The following is a 15,327-nucleotide window of genomic DNA, read 5'->3' as shown; positions in this document are numbered from 1 at the left end:
CAAGTCATTTCAGTCTGTTTATTACATATATCAGTATTTCATTAATTATTCCGCATTATCCTTATTAACCTTATTATCCTTATTGCTGGTTATCCTTATGCTCTTTTATTCAGTTTAGTCTCGTTGCAAGTACAGTAACTTCTTGATGTGTTCAAGTTTAAGATAAACTAAAATCCAAAATAGTATACTGTATACAACAGTATTATGTTACTGTATACTGTATATTATTCATACAGCATGGTGATTAAGAAAGCATCAAAAAAGGCTTTTGTTTATAAACTTGGGCAGTCACTGAACACAACTATCCCTTTACCATGCTTTGTTCATGGAGATTATTAGTTGGAATGACCCAAATTTCACATTGCATGACACAATTCAAAATGCAACTCTTGTGTTGATAGTCTATAATAGCTTTTAATAGAATTTGCCAAGTTTTTAAATATTTTTTTGGATTGCACAATGTAGATATTATCACATTATTAATATGAAACCTATTTGTCATGATATAAGACCTCATATTCATCCTTGTCTATTCTTTCCAGATTCATTGGTGTTCTCGACATCTATGGGTTTGAGACCTTTGAAATTAAGTTTTGTATCAACTATGCAAATGAGAAGTTACAGCAACAGTTCAATCAGGTAAGAAAAGACATAGCTTTAATACTGATCAGCAATTTTGTTTTGAACAGTTGTTTTATTCAAGTTTATTTTCAAATTTGTTATGGCAAGAAAGGCACTTAGTTGCACTTCTTTCATTCCAAATGAAATAGAAAAAGAATAGAAATTTCATACTGCTGTTAACTACCTCGTTTACGATTTAAACAGCCGTTCTAACTCCTTTGGTTTGGAGACATTCCCCTTTGTAAGGGACTTGACTTTGCATAGCAAGAAAATTACAAATTACTTTTAAAATTTGCTATTTTTGGAAAATTTGAATTTTAATATCCATTACCCAGACTTAGATTTCTGTTTTGTATTTGAATTATAGTTAAGTAAAACTTTATTACCCACAATGTAGTTTTCATATCTTGGAAATGTTTTTTATTGTTGTGAAGTATTCTTAATTTGCTGAAGGTTTTAGTGATAATTCATATATTTTGTTAATCCAATATATTGCACTGTATTTTGCTTGACATTTATTAACTTTCACAGCATGTGTTTAAACTGGAGCAGGAAGAATATGTGAAGGAGCAGATCGAGTGGGAATTCATTAAATTCTATGACAATCAACCTTGCATTGATCTCATTGAAAGCAAGCTGGGCATACTGGTTCTTCTTGACGAGTCAAGTTTGCTGTTTTGTTAACTCTCTTTATGGTGAGACCTGATACTATGTAATGATACTGAAATGAAGTAATAAGGATTTTCAGTGTCTATTGATACCTGATTTTATAGTTTATATATGAAATATCTGCTTTATTGTTAATGCTGTTGAAATATTTTATTTTAATTATTCATTACTACTTATATCGTTTATTTCCTTATTTCCTCTCCCCACTGGGCTGATATTCCTTATTGGAGCCCTTGCGCTTATAATATCTTTCTTCTCCAACTAGGGTTGTAGCTTAGCTAATAATAATAATAATAACAGTAATAATAATAATAATAATAATAATAATAATAATAATAATAATAATATTGTTGCTTTCTCTCCAGATGCCCAAAGGGTCAGATCAATCTTGGGTTGAAAAGTTGTATGACAAGTGCAAAAAGTGGGACCATTTTAGCAAGCCAAGGCTTTCCAATACATCCTTTGTTATCGCGCATTTTGGTGATAAAAGTAGTCTATGAATGTGCTGGATTTTTAGAGAAAAATAGGGACACGGTCTCTGAGGATTGTGTAAATATACTTAAGTCTAGTCAGGTAAGACAAATTTATTATTATTTTCAATATAATATTGATGACTATTAATTATTTAATTAGTTTAATGTTTCAAAGTGTTGGTAAATATTTGGTACTGGAAATTTTAATGTTGCTTGAAGTACTTCTATATAATGATGAGAAAATTATTTTAGATGTATCATTTATTTTGTACGTTGCAGTTAATGAATTTTCCATTAAACTTTACAGTATCCCTTAGTACGTTCCCTCTTGACTGAGAAAGCTAAAGGCGCTCAGACCAAAGTGAAAGTCATGCCAGCAGGTCCTGCCAAGTCGAAAGACATGAAGAAAAGTGTAGGTTTTCTGACAATGAAAAATACATTCCAGTTCCATTACTTATTATTTTGAAATATTTGGGTCCAATCTTTGCTCATATTCTATTGTTTTGTTTGAGATTTTGCTTGGAGGGTTTCATTATCAGTTGCAATTTAATTGCTAGACATTGATTTTCACAAAAATCGGTAATTATAATTTTGAGGGATAAATTTAACTTTCCATGTTCATTAGTTTGAAATGTTAGTTTGCATTGAAACTTATGCATATGTTATAAAGAACATTAAGATATATCATTTTATGTAATCTTTATTTAAGAAGGTATTTTATTAGTTTGTATCCATGATAAGCTGCAATTGCTTCAACAAAATTATCAATGATTTCAGGTTGGGTCTCAATTCCACGAATCTCTGAGCCTCCTGATGGCGACGCTGAACAGTACAACTCCTCACTATGTGAGGTGCATCAAGCCTAACAATGATAAGATGTCTTTTACCTTCGATCCAATGAGGGTCATCCAACAGCTGAGAGCTTGTGGCGTCTTGGAAACTGTTAGAATTAGTGCTGCTGGATACCCATCAAGGTGATGTACAGTACATTAATGATACTTCTGATCTTCTTTGTCTGCATCTTTTCCCACTTCTGATCTGAAATATCTATTTCATGCTGTAAAAGAAGTGTAAATTCTTCTTCCTTTATTAGGCCTAAAAGACCAGACTTCCAATGAATATAATGCCCATTATAGAAAAAGGAATATGATTAAGCAAACATACATGGTACACAAAACAATACTCTATAAATGCAATAAAAATCATAAAAAAAAACTAAGATAGTTAAATATATGAGACTGTAAAGTAGTATCACAGCTTCTTTAAGTTTTTGAACAATAACCTCAATAGTAATGCAAGGATGACCATTAAATAGTTTCTCTTTAGTTTAGTATTTCCGGTTGTATGAATGCTCATTTTACAAAATGATTTTCACCAAAATTTAGTATATATTTTTTTTTTGCAAATTATTTATATATTATTATTATTATTATTATTATTATTATTATTATTATTATTATTATTATTATTATTATTATTATCTAGTATTAATAGCTAAGCTACAACCCTAGTTGGAAAGTAGGATGCTATGATCCCAAGTGCTCCAACAGGGAAAACTGGCTCAGTGAGAAAAGGAAAAAGGAAAAACTCATAAATAAACTACAAGAGAAGTAATGAACAATTAAAATGATATATTTCAAGAACAGTAAGAACATTAGAATAGATTTTTCATATATAAACTATAAAAACTTCAAAAAGATCCTTGTGTCTATCCATCCATATACCAAGGCACTTCCCCCAATTTTGGGGGGTAGCCGACACCAACAATGAAACAAAACAAAAAGGGGACCTCTACTCTCTATGTTCCTTCAGCCTAATCAGGGACTCAACTGAGTTCAGCTGGTACGGGAATTTTAAGAAATACTGGCTTCCGCTTATGGTAATTTTACCCTTGGCTATTGTTCTGGAGAGAGCTTAATCCGGAGTGTAATATCACAGATATGAACTACAATTCTCCCTTTCAGCTTAAACTTCTTTTCTTTTATATGGTGACTGACTTCATGTATATCCTTACAGGTAGACTTATAATGAATTTCTTTGTCGGTATCGAGTACTTTGCAACTCGAGAGATATTCAAAGGAATGATGTACGGGTTACATGTCAGAAGATCATATGCTATATGATCAGCGTATGTATCAGAGTTTTAACCCTATTTTATTATTAGTGTGTTATTTTCATATTAAGGTGCTTGAAATGAAGATTCGGACTTTGATGAGATAACAAATTAGTACATACCTTTAATATCTCCATTTCAACTGATATTTGAATTTTACGTACTTTTATTAGAAAACATGGAAGTAATTTTAATCAAATCATTACTTTTCATGATGAACCAAATGTTATTTCCTATACCGACAGGATGAAGATAAATTCAAGTTTGGATGCACCAAAATCTTCTTCAGAGCAGGACAGGTTGCCTACATGGAGAAATTACGAGCTGACCGACTCTGTGCTTGCGGTGTCATGATTCAGAAGAATGTTCGTATGTTTATTCATCGCAAACGTTACAGAACTGTGCGAAATGCAGCCATGACTATTCAGAGATACACCAGAGGCCTGATGTCAAGAAGGTTTGTAGAAGGAATCTGTTAATATAATTTGCTTCAGGTGTCAATTTTTTATTTATTTTGTTTTTGATGATTTTTTTATAGATGTACTGCACAGTAAAGTTCTGTACTGCTAATTAGTAATGGTATATTGTATGCATGCAAAATGATTATTTTAAAACTGCTATGTAATGTAAAGATAAAAACTATCTTAATCTATTCATAGAATTTACAATTTAAATATTTGTAGATAACATAAAGTAAGGAAACTTAAAGAATAATCATTAAACTGAATCATAAATACAGGAGAAGTATAATCTATTCATAGAATTTTCAATTGAAATATTTGTAGATAACATAAAGTAAGGAAACTTAAAGCATAATCATTAAACTGAATCATAAATACAGGAGAAGTATAGCAGAACAGAAGAAAAATACAGTACTGTTATGCTAAATAATAGTATTAATAATTTATTGAAATCTACTTAGAATATGTCTAGTACACAAAGCCTTAAGAGTAACTGCCCTAAGTTGACAAAAATGATTGGAATACTGTATATAAGAACTAGAAGTTATGCCTTTATTGAACCCACCTTTCCAAGCCATAGAATAACTTCCAAGTCAGGCATATACCATAACTGCTTCATAAATCATCAAGAAAATCATTAAAGAAATTTCTAACCTTCATTACAGACGTGTCCACCATATGCGTCAAACCGCAGCTGCCATCAAAATCCAAGCATGTATGCGTGGATGGCTCAAGAGAGTTCGCTATCAGTGTCTCAAATATACTATTATCAGGTTGCAGTCTTGTGCCCGTGGCAATTGGGCATGGCAACCCTTCGAGCACATGCGACGTGTTAGAGCGGTAAGTATTTTATTGGATAAATGACAGATCATATTTTTTTTTAGATATTTTTCCATATTTCTCTAATATATATTGCAAACTACCCTTATAAGTGCAGAGGTAAAATATTTTCCGTGTTAATTTTATGCCAAATGTGAGATACAACTGAACCAGGCCATTTATTTTAGTTTTTTTTTTTTTTTTTTACTTTACTGTACCTGTAAATTTTTCAATATTAATCTTACCCGATGATCATGTAGCTGTCAACTCCGTTGCCCGACAGAAATCTACGGTCGGGATACGCCAGCGATCGCTATACAGGTGGGGGTGTACTCACCAGCGCCATCTGTGGTCAGGTACTCCAGTACTTCTTGTCAACAAGACCTCAATTTTTCCTCTGTCGTGCCACCGGCAAGACCTACATGGATACGCTGTTGATTTTGGAGTCTTTTGTTCACGATTTGGTGAAGTATTTGCTCTGAAATTTAGCCTTCGCTGTACAGGAAGCTTTAGCCTTAGCTTAGCAAGCTTTTGGTATTAATTTGATTCATTGGTTAACGATCTTTGCTTTACTTTGGAATTCCCCCTTTGACTACTTCTAAAAGTCAAGATGTCTGACCATTCCCAAGTTCCTAAATACAGGCGATGTAGTGTTAGGACTTGTAATAGGCGTCTTCCGAAGGCCTCTGTTGATCCTCACACCGTATGTTCCAATTGTAGGGGAAAATCCTGTCAATTGGAAGATCGATGTGGGGAATGTGCTGGGCTTTCGGAATTCGATTTTAATGAATTCCTCAGATATACTCGTAGGTTAGAGAAGGAGAGAGATAGGAGGAGTTCTTCTCGCTCTTTGGATATTTCCTCTCCCCATGCCCCTCAACCTTTTCCTTCCCCTGTGGTGGTGACCCCCGAACCTGCTACGAGTGCTCAGCCTGCAATGGCTGATATGTTGCGTGCCATTCAGGCTCTCGGTGATAAGGTGGAGTCATTGGTTAGTGACCGCAATCAGCTCTTGGCAGATGTCAGAGAGCTGAAAGCGAAGAGTGCAGTGGGAAGTGTTAGTGCTAGTGCTGTGCATAGTGTCAGTGTCAGTGTTGCGCATGAGGATGCATCTGTGCGTGCCAGTCGTCCTCCCAGTCCGGGACCTCTTGCAAGCTCCCAAGCCCAGGGGAGAAGCAATGTCGAAGGACCAAAGGGTTCGGCAGGCCTTGATCGGCGCACAGATGTATCCTCAGTGGTTGCGGACGTATCTGCTAAGGATCGTCCCTTCCACTCCCAGACGAATGAGCCCTTACATTCCTCGTCTGTGGAAGAGGTTTCCAGGAGGAAACGGTGGACTAAGGTCTCACGACCGCTCAAGCGTAAAGTCCCTTCCGAGCTAGTCCAACGGCCCAGGTGTAGCCACTGGGTCAGTTCGGACTCGCCGCAGTCATCTGATGACTGCACACCTCCCAAGAGAGGTAGAGTGGTCCCTCAACAGGCCTCTGCTCCAACCACAGTAGACCCTAAGTGGTCCATGCTGCAGACTATGCAGTCTCAGCTTGCGGCTTTTATGCAGGAGTATCATGCAGAGAAGGTTAACATCCCTCCTCCTGTGAGAGCTCCTCCACCGTTGCGCAGTCCTCACTGCCAGACGCATGTTCGTGCTGCACCTTCTGCTTACATGCGTGAGCTGCCGCATCGGGAGTTGCCGGGTTCCAGCACTATGCGGCATTCTCCTCAGCCCATGCAGCATGCTCTGCAGACCTTACAGCATGCTCCGCATACCATGCAGCATGAGCCGCATTCCATGCAGCATGAGCCTCATACCATGCAGCATGAGCCTCATCCCATGCAGCATGAGCCGCATACCATGCAGCATGAGCCTCATACCATGCAGCATGAGCCGCATCCCATGCAGCATGAGCCGCATGCCATGCAGCATGAGCTGCATGCCTTACAGCATGCTCTGCATACCACACCGCATGCTCCTCAGCCCACCGCAGACCCTCCCTCTCACCGGCCCTCTGCTTTTGTTGTTGCCAGCTCACAGTCTGTCCAGCAGAGGCATGATGATGGATCCGCAGGTACGCATGCACCCGTTCTGCAGGATTCAGCCGTTCAGCTTGCTGCTCTGCCTTTGCCTCTTACAACTCACCTGTCGGGTGAGGAGGTTTCTGAGGATGAAGCTGCTCATCTAGATGATCCTCACTCTGATGTTGAAGGACACAAGTCTTCGCCACCCTCCTTAGACTTTCGCAAAGTCCTTGCTTTGTTCAGAGAGTTGTTCCCTGAACACTTTGTGTCTGCAACCCCTCGTTCTCCTCCCTCCGAGTTTGCTCTGGGCATGCAGACTACCGCGCCTGCCTTCACCAAGCTTGTTCTCGCCAGATCATCAAGGAGAGCTTTGAGGGTTATGGGGGATTGGTTGCAGTCCAAGAAGCAACTAGGAAGGACCTCTTTTGTGTTTCCTCCTCCCAAGCTGGCTTCTAAGTCGGGCGTCTGGTATGCCACGGGAGAGGAACCTGGCTTGGGGGTTCCTGCCTCTGCCCAGGCCGACTTCTCAAGTCTGGTTGACTCTCCCCGCAGGTCGGCTATGAGACGTTCGAAGATCTGCTGGTCCTTTTCAGATCTTGATCACTTGTTAAAGGGAGTCTTTCGTGCCTTCGAGATATTCAACTTCCTCGATTGGTGTCTGGGAGCCTTAAGCAGGAAGACTTCCCCTTCTGACAAGGACTCAGCCATGCTGATCATGTCCAGCATGGACAAGGCAATACGGGATGGGTCTGGCGAGCTTGCGGCTTCTTATGTATCAGGGGTCCTCAAGAAAAGAGAACATCTGTGCTCCTTCTTATCTGCTGGTATCACCCCTTGCCAGAGGTCAGAGTTGCTGTTTGCTCCTCTTTCCAAGTGTCTGTTTCCGGAGGAGTTAATTAAGGGGATGGCTGCCTCTCTTCTCCAGAAGGATACGCATGACCTCATGGCTTCTTCTGCACGTAAGGCTAAGACCTTACCTTCCGTGCCTAAACCTTACCGCCCCTTAGCAGTTGATACACCTGCTTCCAGGTTCATCCCGCCCTTTCGTGGCAGAACCTCCAGCAGAGGAGGTACCCGTGCAGACAGTCACCGTGGCAAGTCCAAGAAGGGGTCCAAGTCCACAAGAGGCAAGTTTTGACTGCCTTCCTCTCCAGACAGCTGTAGGAGCCAGACTCAAGACCTTCTGGCAAGCTTGGGAGAGCAGAGGTGCAGACGCTCAGTCTGTGAAGTGGCTGAGGGAGGGATACAGAATTCCGTTCTGCCGCAATCCCCCTCTAGCTACATCTCCCATCAACCTCTCTCCCAACTACAAGGAGAAGGACAAGAGGCTAGCGTTGCAACAAGAGGTGTCGCTCTTGCTACAAAAGGAGGCAGTGGTCATAGTCCGGGACCATCAATCCCCGGGCTTTTACAACCGTCTCTTCCTGGTAGCCAAGAAGACAGGAGGTTGGAGACCGGTGCTGGACGTCAGTGCGCTCAATGCTTATGTCACCAAGCAGACGTTCACGATGGAGACGACGAAGTCGGTCCTAGCAGCGGTCAGGCAGGAGGACTGGATGGTCTCGTTAGACCTGAAAGACGCATACTTTCACGTCCCCATCCATCCAGACTCCCAACCTTTCCTGAGGTTCGTCTTTGGAAAGGTTGTGTACCAGTTCCAAGCCCTGTGCTTTGGCCTAAGCACGGCACCTCTTGTGTTTACCAGACTGATGAGGAATATTGCGAAATTCCTTCACTTGGCAGACATCAGAGCCTCCCTCTATTTAGACGACTGGCTTTTAAGAGCTCCCACAAGTCGTCGCTGTCTGGAGAATCTCAGATGGACTATGGATCTGACCAAGGAACTGGGCCTCCTGGTCAATTTAGAGAAGTCCCAGCTCGTCCCATCCCAGACCATTGTTTACCTGGGTATGGAGATTCAGAGTCGAGCTTTTCGGGCTTTTCCGTCGGCCCCAAGGATCAACCAAGCCCTAGAGTGCATCCTGAGCATGCTGAGAAGGAACCGATGCTCAGTAAGGCAGTGGATGAGTCTAACAGGGACACTTTCATCGCTGGCCCTGTTCATCGAGTTAGGGAGACTCCACCTCCGCCCCCTTCAGTATCATCTGGCTGCTCACTGGATCAAGGACATGGCGCTGGAGACGGTCTCAATTCCTGTTTCCGAAGAGATGAGGTCTACTCTAACGTGGTGGAAGAACAGCATTCTTCTCAAGGAAGGTCTTTCGTTAGCTGTTCAGACCCCCGACCACCGTCTCTTCTCGGACGCATCAGACTCGGGCTGGGGTGCGACATTGGACGGACAGGAATGCTCGGGAACATGGAATCAGGAGCAGAGGACACTTCACATCAATTGCAAGGAGTTGTTGGCGGTTCATCTGGCCTTAATGAACTTCAAGTCCCTCCAGCTAAACAAGGTGGTGGAGGTGAACTCCGACAACACCACAGCCTTGGCTTACATCTCCAAGCAGGGGGGGACTCATTCGAGGAAGTTGTTCGAGATCGCAAGGGACCTCCTCATTTGGTCAAAAGATCGAAGGCTCACGCTGGTAACGAGGTTCATTCAGGGCGATATGAATGTCATGGCAGATCGCCTCAGCCGGAAGGGTCAGGTCATCCCCACAGAGTGGACCCTTCACAAGAATGTTTGCAGCAGACTTTGGTCCCTGTGGGGTCAGCCAACCATAGATCTGTTCGCTACCTCGATGACCAAGAGGCTCCCATTGTATTGTTCTCCGATTCCAGACCCGGCAGCAGTTCACGTGGATGCCTTTCTGCTGGATTGGTCCCATCTCGACCTGTATGCATTCCCGCCGTTCAAGATTGTCAACAGGGTACTTCAGAAATTCGCCTCTCACAAAGGGACACGGCTGACGTTGGTTGCTCCCCTCTGGCCCGCGAGAGAATGGTTCACAGAGGTACTGCAATGGCTGGTCGACGTTCCCAGGACTCTCCCTCTAAGAGTGGACCTTCTGCGTCAACCTCACGTAAAGAAGGTACACCCAAGCCTCCACGCTCTTCGTCTGACTGCCTTCAGACTATCGAAAGACTCTCAAGAGCTAGAGGCTTTTCGAAGGAGGCAGCCAGAGCGATTGCCAGAGCAAGGAGGACATCCACTCTCAGAGTCTATCAATCTAAATGGGAAGTCTTCCGAAGCTGGTGCAAGGCCAATGCAGTTTCCTCAACCAGTACCACTGTAACCCAGATTGCTGACTTCCTGTTACATCTAAGGAACGTTAGATCCCTATCAGCTCCTACGATCAAGGGTTACAGAAGTATGTTGGCAACGGTTTTCCGCCACAGAGGCTTGGATCTTTCCTCCAACAAAGATCTACAGGACATCCTTAGGTCTTTTGAGACCTCTAAGGAACGTCGGTTGTCCACTCCAGGCTGGAATCTAGACGTGGTCCTAAGGTTCCTGATGTCATCTAGATTTGAACCGCTCCAATCAGCCTCTTTCAAGGACCTCACATTAAAAACTCTTTTCCTGGTATGCCTAGCAACAGCTAAAAGAGTAAGTGAGATCCACGCCTTCAGCAGGAACATATGTTTCACATCGGAAACGGCTACATGTTCCTTGCAGCTCGGTTTTTTGGCTAAAAACGAGCTTCCTTCACGTCCTTGGCCTAAATCGTTCGAGATCCCTAGCCTATCCAACTTGGTGGGTAACGAGTTGGAGAGAGTACTTTGCCCAGTCAGAGCTCTTAGGTACTATCTGAAAAGGTCAAAACCCTTACGAGGACAATCAGAAGCCTTATGGTGTGCTGTTAAGAAGCCTTCGCTACCAATGTCTAAGAACGCAGTTTCTTACTACATCAGGCTTCTGATTAGAGAAGCTCATTCTCATATGAAGGAAGAAGACCTTGCTTTGCTGAAGGTAAGGACACATGAAGTGAGAGCTGTGGCTACTTCAGTGGCCTTCAAACAGAACCGTTCTCTGCAGAGTGTTATGGATGTAACCTATTGGAGAAGCAAGTCAGTGTTCGCATCATTCTATCTCAAAGATGTCCAGTCTCTTTACGAGAACTGCTACACACTGGGACCATTCGTAGCAGCGAGTGCAGTAGTAGGTGAGGGCTCAGCCACTACATTCCCATAATCCCATAACCTTTTTAACCTTTCTCTTGATTACTTTTATTGTTGTCTTTGGGTTGTACGGTCGGCTAAGAAGCCTTCCGCATCCTGGTTGATTTGGCGGGTGGTCAATTCTTTCTTGAGAAGCGCCTAGGTTAGAGGTTGTGATGAGGTCCTTTAGTATGGGTTGCAGCCCTTTATACTTCAGCACCTAAGAGTCGTTCAGCATCCTAAGAGGACCGCTACGCTCAGTAAGGAAGACGTACTTATTAAAGGCAGAGTAATGGTTCAAGTCGACTTCCTTACCAGGTACTTATTTATTTTATATTGTTATTTTGAATAACTAATAAAATGAAATACGGGATACTTAGCTTCTTTGTTAACATGTGTACTGGTCTCCACCCACCACCCTGGGTGTGAATCAGCTACATGATCATCGGGTAAGATTAATATTGAGTAAAATAAATTTTTGAATATACTTACCCGATGATCATGATTTAAAGGACCCGCCCTTCCTCCCCATAGAGAACCAGTGGACCGAGGAGAAAATTGAGGTCTTGTTGACAAGAAGTACTGGAGTACCTGACCACAGATGGCGCTGGTGAGTACACCCCCACCTGTATAGCGATCGCTGGCGTATCCCGACCGTAGATTTCTGTCGGGCAACGGAGTTGACAGCTACATGATCATCGGGTAAGTATATTCAAAAATTTATTTTACTAATGAAAATAACATTTTTTAATCATTTCAAAGAAAAAAAAACTATTTTTTTTTTCATGTAGATTTGTTAAGCATTAATTTTGAAATAACTTTGGCATAAAAAAAAATGTAGAAATATTTTTTAACCCATTACGGTAGTTCAGTTCAGTGAATATTAAAAAAATGGTAGAACTGTTTTTTTTTTTTTCATTTTACTATGGTTCTGAATTAATATACCAATCTTGTTGTGTCGTTCTTATATGCGGTAGAATGTTGTTTGTTTAAAGGTTTAAAGGCTGCTCATGAATGACAGGCAAGTGACAGTGACATTACCCTATCAAGCAGGACAATGCCCTAGAGACTAACCATATTACATATGATCAGCACCTAAGCCTCCTCTAAACCCAAGCTAGTATGAAGGAGGACTGGGCAATGGCTACTGATGACTCTGCCTATAGACCTAAAGGCTCCCCCAAAACCCCCATCCTTAGCTCACAAGAATGGTGCGGTTGCAGCTACCAAAGGAGCTAACGAGTTTCAGCGTGACTCAAACCCCAGTCTGGCAATCAACAGGCGAGCGCATTACCACCAGGCCACCACATATATTATGTAAAAGTTATTTCTTTTTAACCCTGGATAGGTACGGTGGGTCGTTTGCGACCCCGAGCGTCAAAAAAAAACAGGTTTTTCTCACGTGACTCACCCCTGTGACTGAATTTGTGGGTGATCGACCTGCAGGAGGTGTCTCCCCTACACGCTCTAGTAGTGTCCAGATGTGCATTGCTGTAGCTGTACTCCTTCCCCGATTTCTGAGACGCATCGGGGTCGTTCGCGTCCGAGTTTACCCTTCTGAGGTAGTTTGCATAATTATCAAAGTTATTACGTATTATGAAATTGTCGTAGAATGGTGCAACTTGTATAGGTTATCAGTTGTGGAAAGTCTTGGTGGATTGTTTGGCTACCATGTGCATGTTTTTTTTTTTAGTTAAAATGTCGTTCATCACCACGAGGACCATTTTACAGCGAGTTCCCCTTTTTCATTTTTTTTCATTTTTTTGCCAAGTCATTTTTCCGTAAGATATTGCCAAATAGTGTCGTAAAACTTTTGCTTGTTTAGTGTTGGAAAGTGTGTCTAGATAATCTGGCTACCCATGCATGACTTTGTTTTTGTCAGATACGACGTAGTTATTGGTATATTGGGTATTTAACTGCGGTTACCAATTTCTGTTTTTTTTTTCAATATTTGTAAAAATTACTACGTAGTAAGGAATTGCCGTATATTATTCATTTTTTTTCATGTTTATGTGTTAGAAAGTGTGCCTTGATTGTTGGGCTAACACGTGCATGTCTTTTTTTTTATCTGAGATGTCGTATATTAGAATGTCGGGCATTTTACCGCGAGTGTCCCTTTTTCATTTTTTTTCATTTTTTTGCCAAGTCATTTTTCCGTAAGATATTGCGAAATAGTGTCGTAAAACTTTTGCTTTTTTAGTGTTGGAAAGTGTGTCTAGATGATCTGGCTACCCATGCGTGATTTTGTTTTTGTCAGATACGACGTAGTTATTGGTATATTGGGTATTTAACTGCGGTTGCCAATTTCTGTTTTTTTTTCAATATTTGTAAAAATTTACTACGTAGTAAGGAATTGCCGTATATTATTGATTTTTTTTTCATGTTTATGTGTTAGAAAGTGTGCCTTGATGGTTGGGCTAACACGTGCATGTCTTTTTTTTTTATCTGAGATCCCGTATATTAGAATGTTGGGCATTTTTCCGCGAGTGCCCCTTATTATTTGTTTTGCATTTTTTTGCTTAGTCATGTTACCGTAAGGAATTGGCAAGTAGTGTCGCAAAACTTATATTTTTATAGTGTTGGAAAGTGTTTCTAGATGATCTGGCTACCCATGCCTATTTTTTTTTTAGCCAGATATGGCATATATATAAGTATGTGTTCGATTTTCCTGTGATTGCCATTTTTTCGTTTTTTCCCATTTCTTTCAAAATTACTACGTACTAAGGAACTATCACAGAGTAATATTTCATTTATATGTTAATTTGTCGGAAAATATGCCTTGATGGTTTGCCTAGCACGTGGCTGAAATTTTTTTTTTCTGAAATGCCGTATATTAGAATGGCCATTTTTCCACGAGTGCCCCTTTTTATTTGTTTTGCATTTTTTTGCTTAGTCATGTTACCGTAAGGAATTGGCAAGTAGTGTCGCAAAACTTATATTTTTATAGTGTTGGAAAGTGTTTTTAGATGATCTGGCTACCCATGCCTATCTTTTTTTTAGCCAGATATGGCATATATATAGGTATGTGTTCGATTTTCCGGTGATTGCCATTTTTTCGTTTTTTCTCAATTCTTTCAAAATTACTACGTACTAAGGAACTATCACAGAGTAATGATTCCTCTAGATGTTTATTTGTCGGAAAATTTTGTTTACTTTTTTTTTGATTGAATATCATCAAATTTTTTTAGCTAAAATATTGTTTTACATTTTTTTTTCGATTTTATTTCCCTTCAAAAAAAATTTTTTGGGTCAGAATTTTAATTTTATAAACGTAAAATAATCGACAATTATCCAGCAACCCACCATACAATTTTTATGCATATCCAATAATAATTAGATTAGTAAATAACACCTTGAAATTGACATACCCTTCCTACATTTCAAGTGGCAGATTAGGGAGTCTGAGTCAGTGTGGTTGGCGGCCATTTTGTGGACATATCCGAAGCGTAAGCTGCCCTATCTATATATATTCTTGTTCCCTATAGAATTTGTGATATTTTGGTATATTTTTACCTGCATAAATATCATATTATATATTAAATATATGTATTTTTTTACGAAATTTCCAAGTACTCAAAAAATTACCTTTAGATATGGCCCCTGATATAAATGTAATTTACAAAATAATGAAGATTTTTTTACATATTTCTATTTTAGGATAACATATGTTTATTCCCTAAAAAAATTAGCCACTTCCTATTTCATTTGGGTACCCAAAAAAATTCATGAAATTTGGACAATTTTTTTTGGCCAAAAAAAGTTACCCTTTTTTTCTCATTTCAGATCTTCACCTCCATGGGTCTGACTTCATCCAAAATACATCAAGATGTGTCCTAAACATTCAAGAATCAATTCCTAAAAGGATTTGTGTATATATGTATAAACTTTTTTTTTATGAATTTTTATGTCAGGTCTTTTTTTTTTTCTACTTAATTTTTTAAAATATTTATAATAAATAGTTTTTCGGCAGATGAGTAGTATTTATCTTTACAGTTGTTTTAAGCATTCATTGAAGTTTTTTTTGGCAAAAGAAAAAAGGAGGTTACTGCAAAAACTGATTTTTCAAGAATTTTTTTTGGCGTCGGGGTCGTTC

At 40.1% G+C, this 15,327-nt stretch overlaps 1 pseudogene; it reads left to right on the top strand.

Annotated features, from left to right (window-relative positions):
* LOC137630037 (unconventional myosin-Va-like) overlaps positions 1 to 15,327 on the top strand; it is a 173,540-nt pseudogene that overhangs the window by 79,170 nt on the left and 79,043 nt on the right.

Source organism: Palaemon carinicauda, chromosome 38 (genome assembly GCF_036898095.1).
Source record: "Palaemon carinicauda isolate YSFRI2023 chromosome 38, ASM3689809v2, whole genome shotgun sequence".
Lineage (NCBI taxonomy): Eukaryota > Metazoa > Arthropoda > Malacostraca > Decapoda > Palaemonidae > Palaemon > Palaemon carinicauda.
The sequence above is the reverse complement of the archived record's forward strand: the minus strand, read 5'-3'. Positions and strand labels throughout refer to the sequence as shown.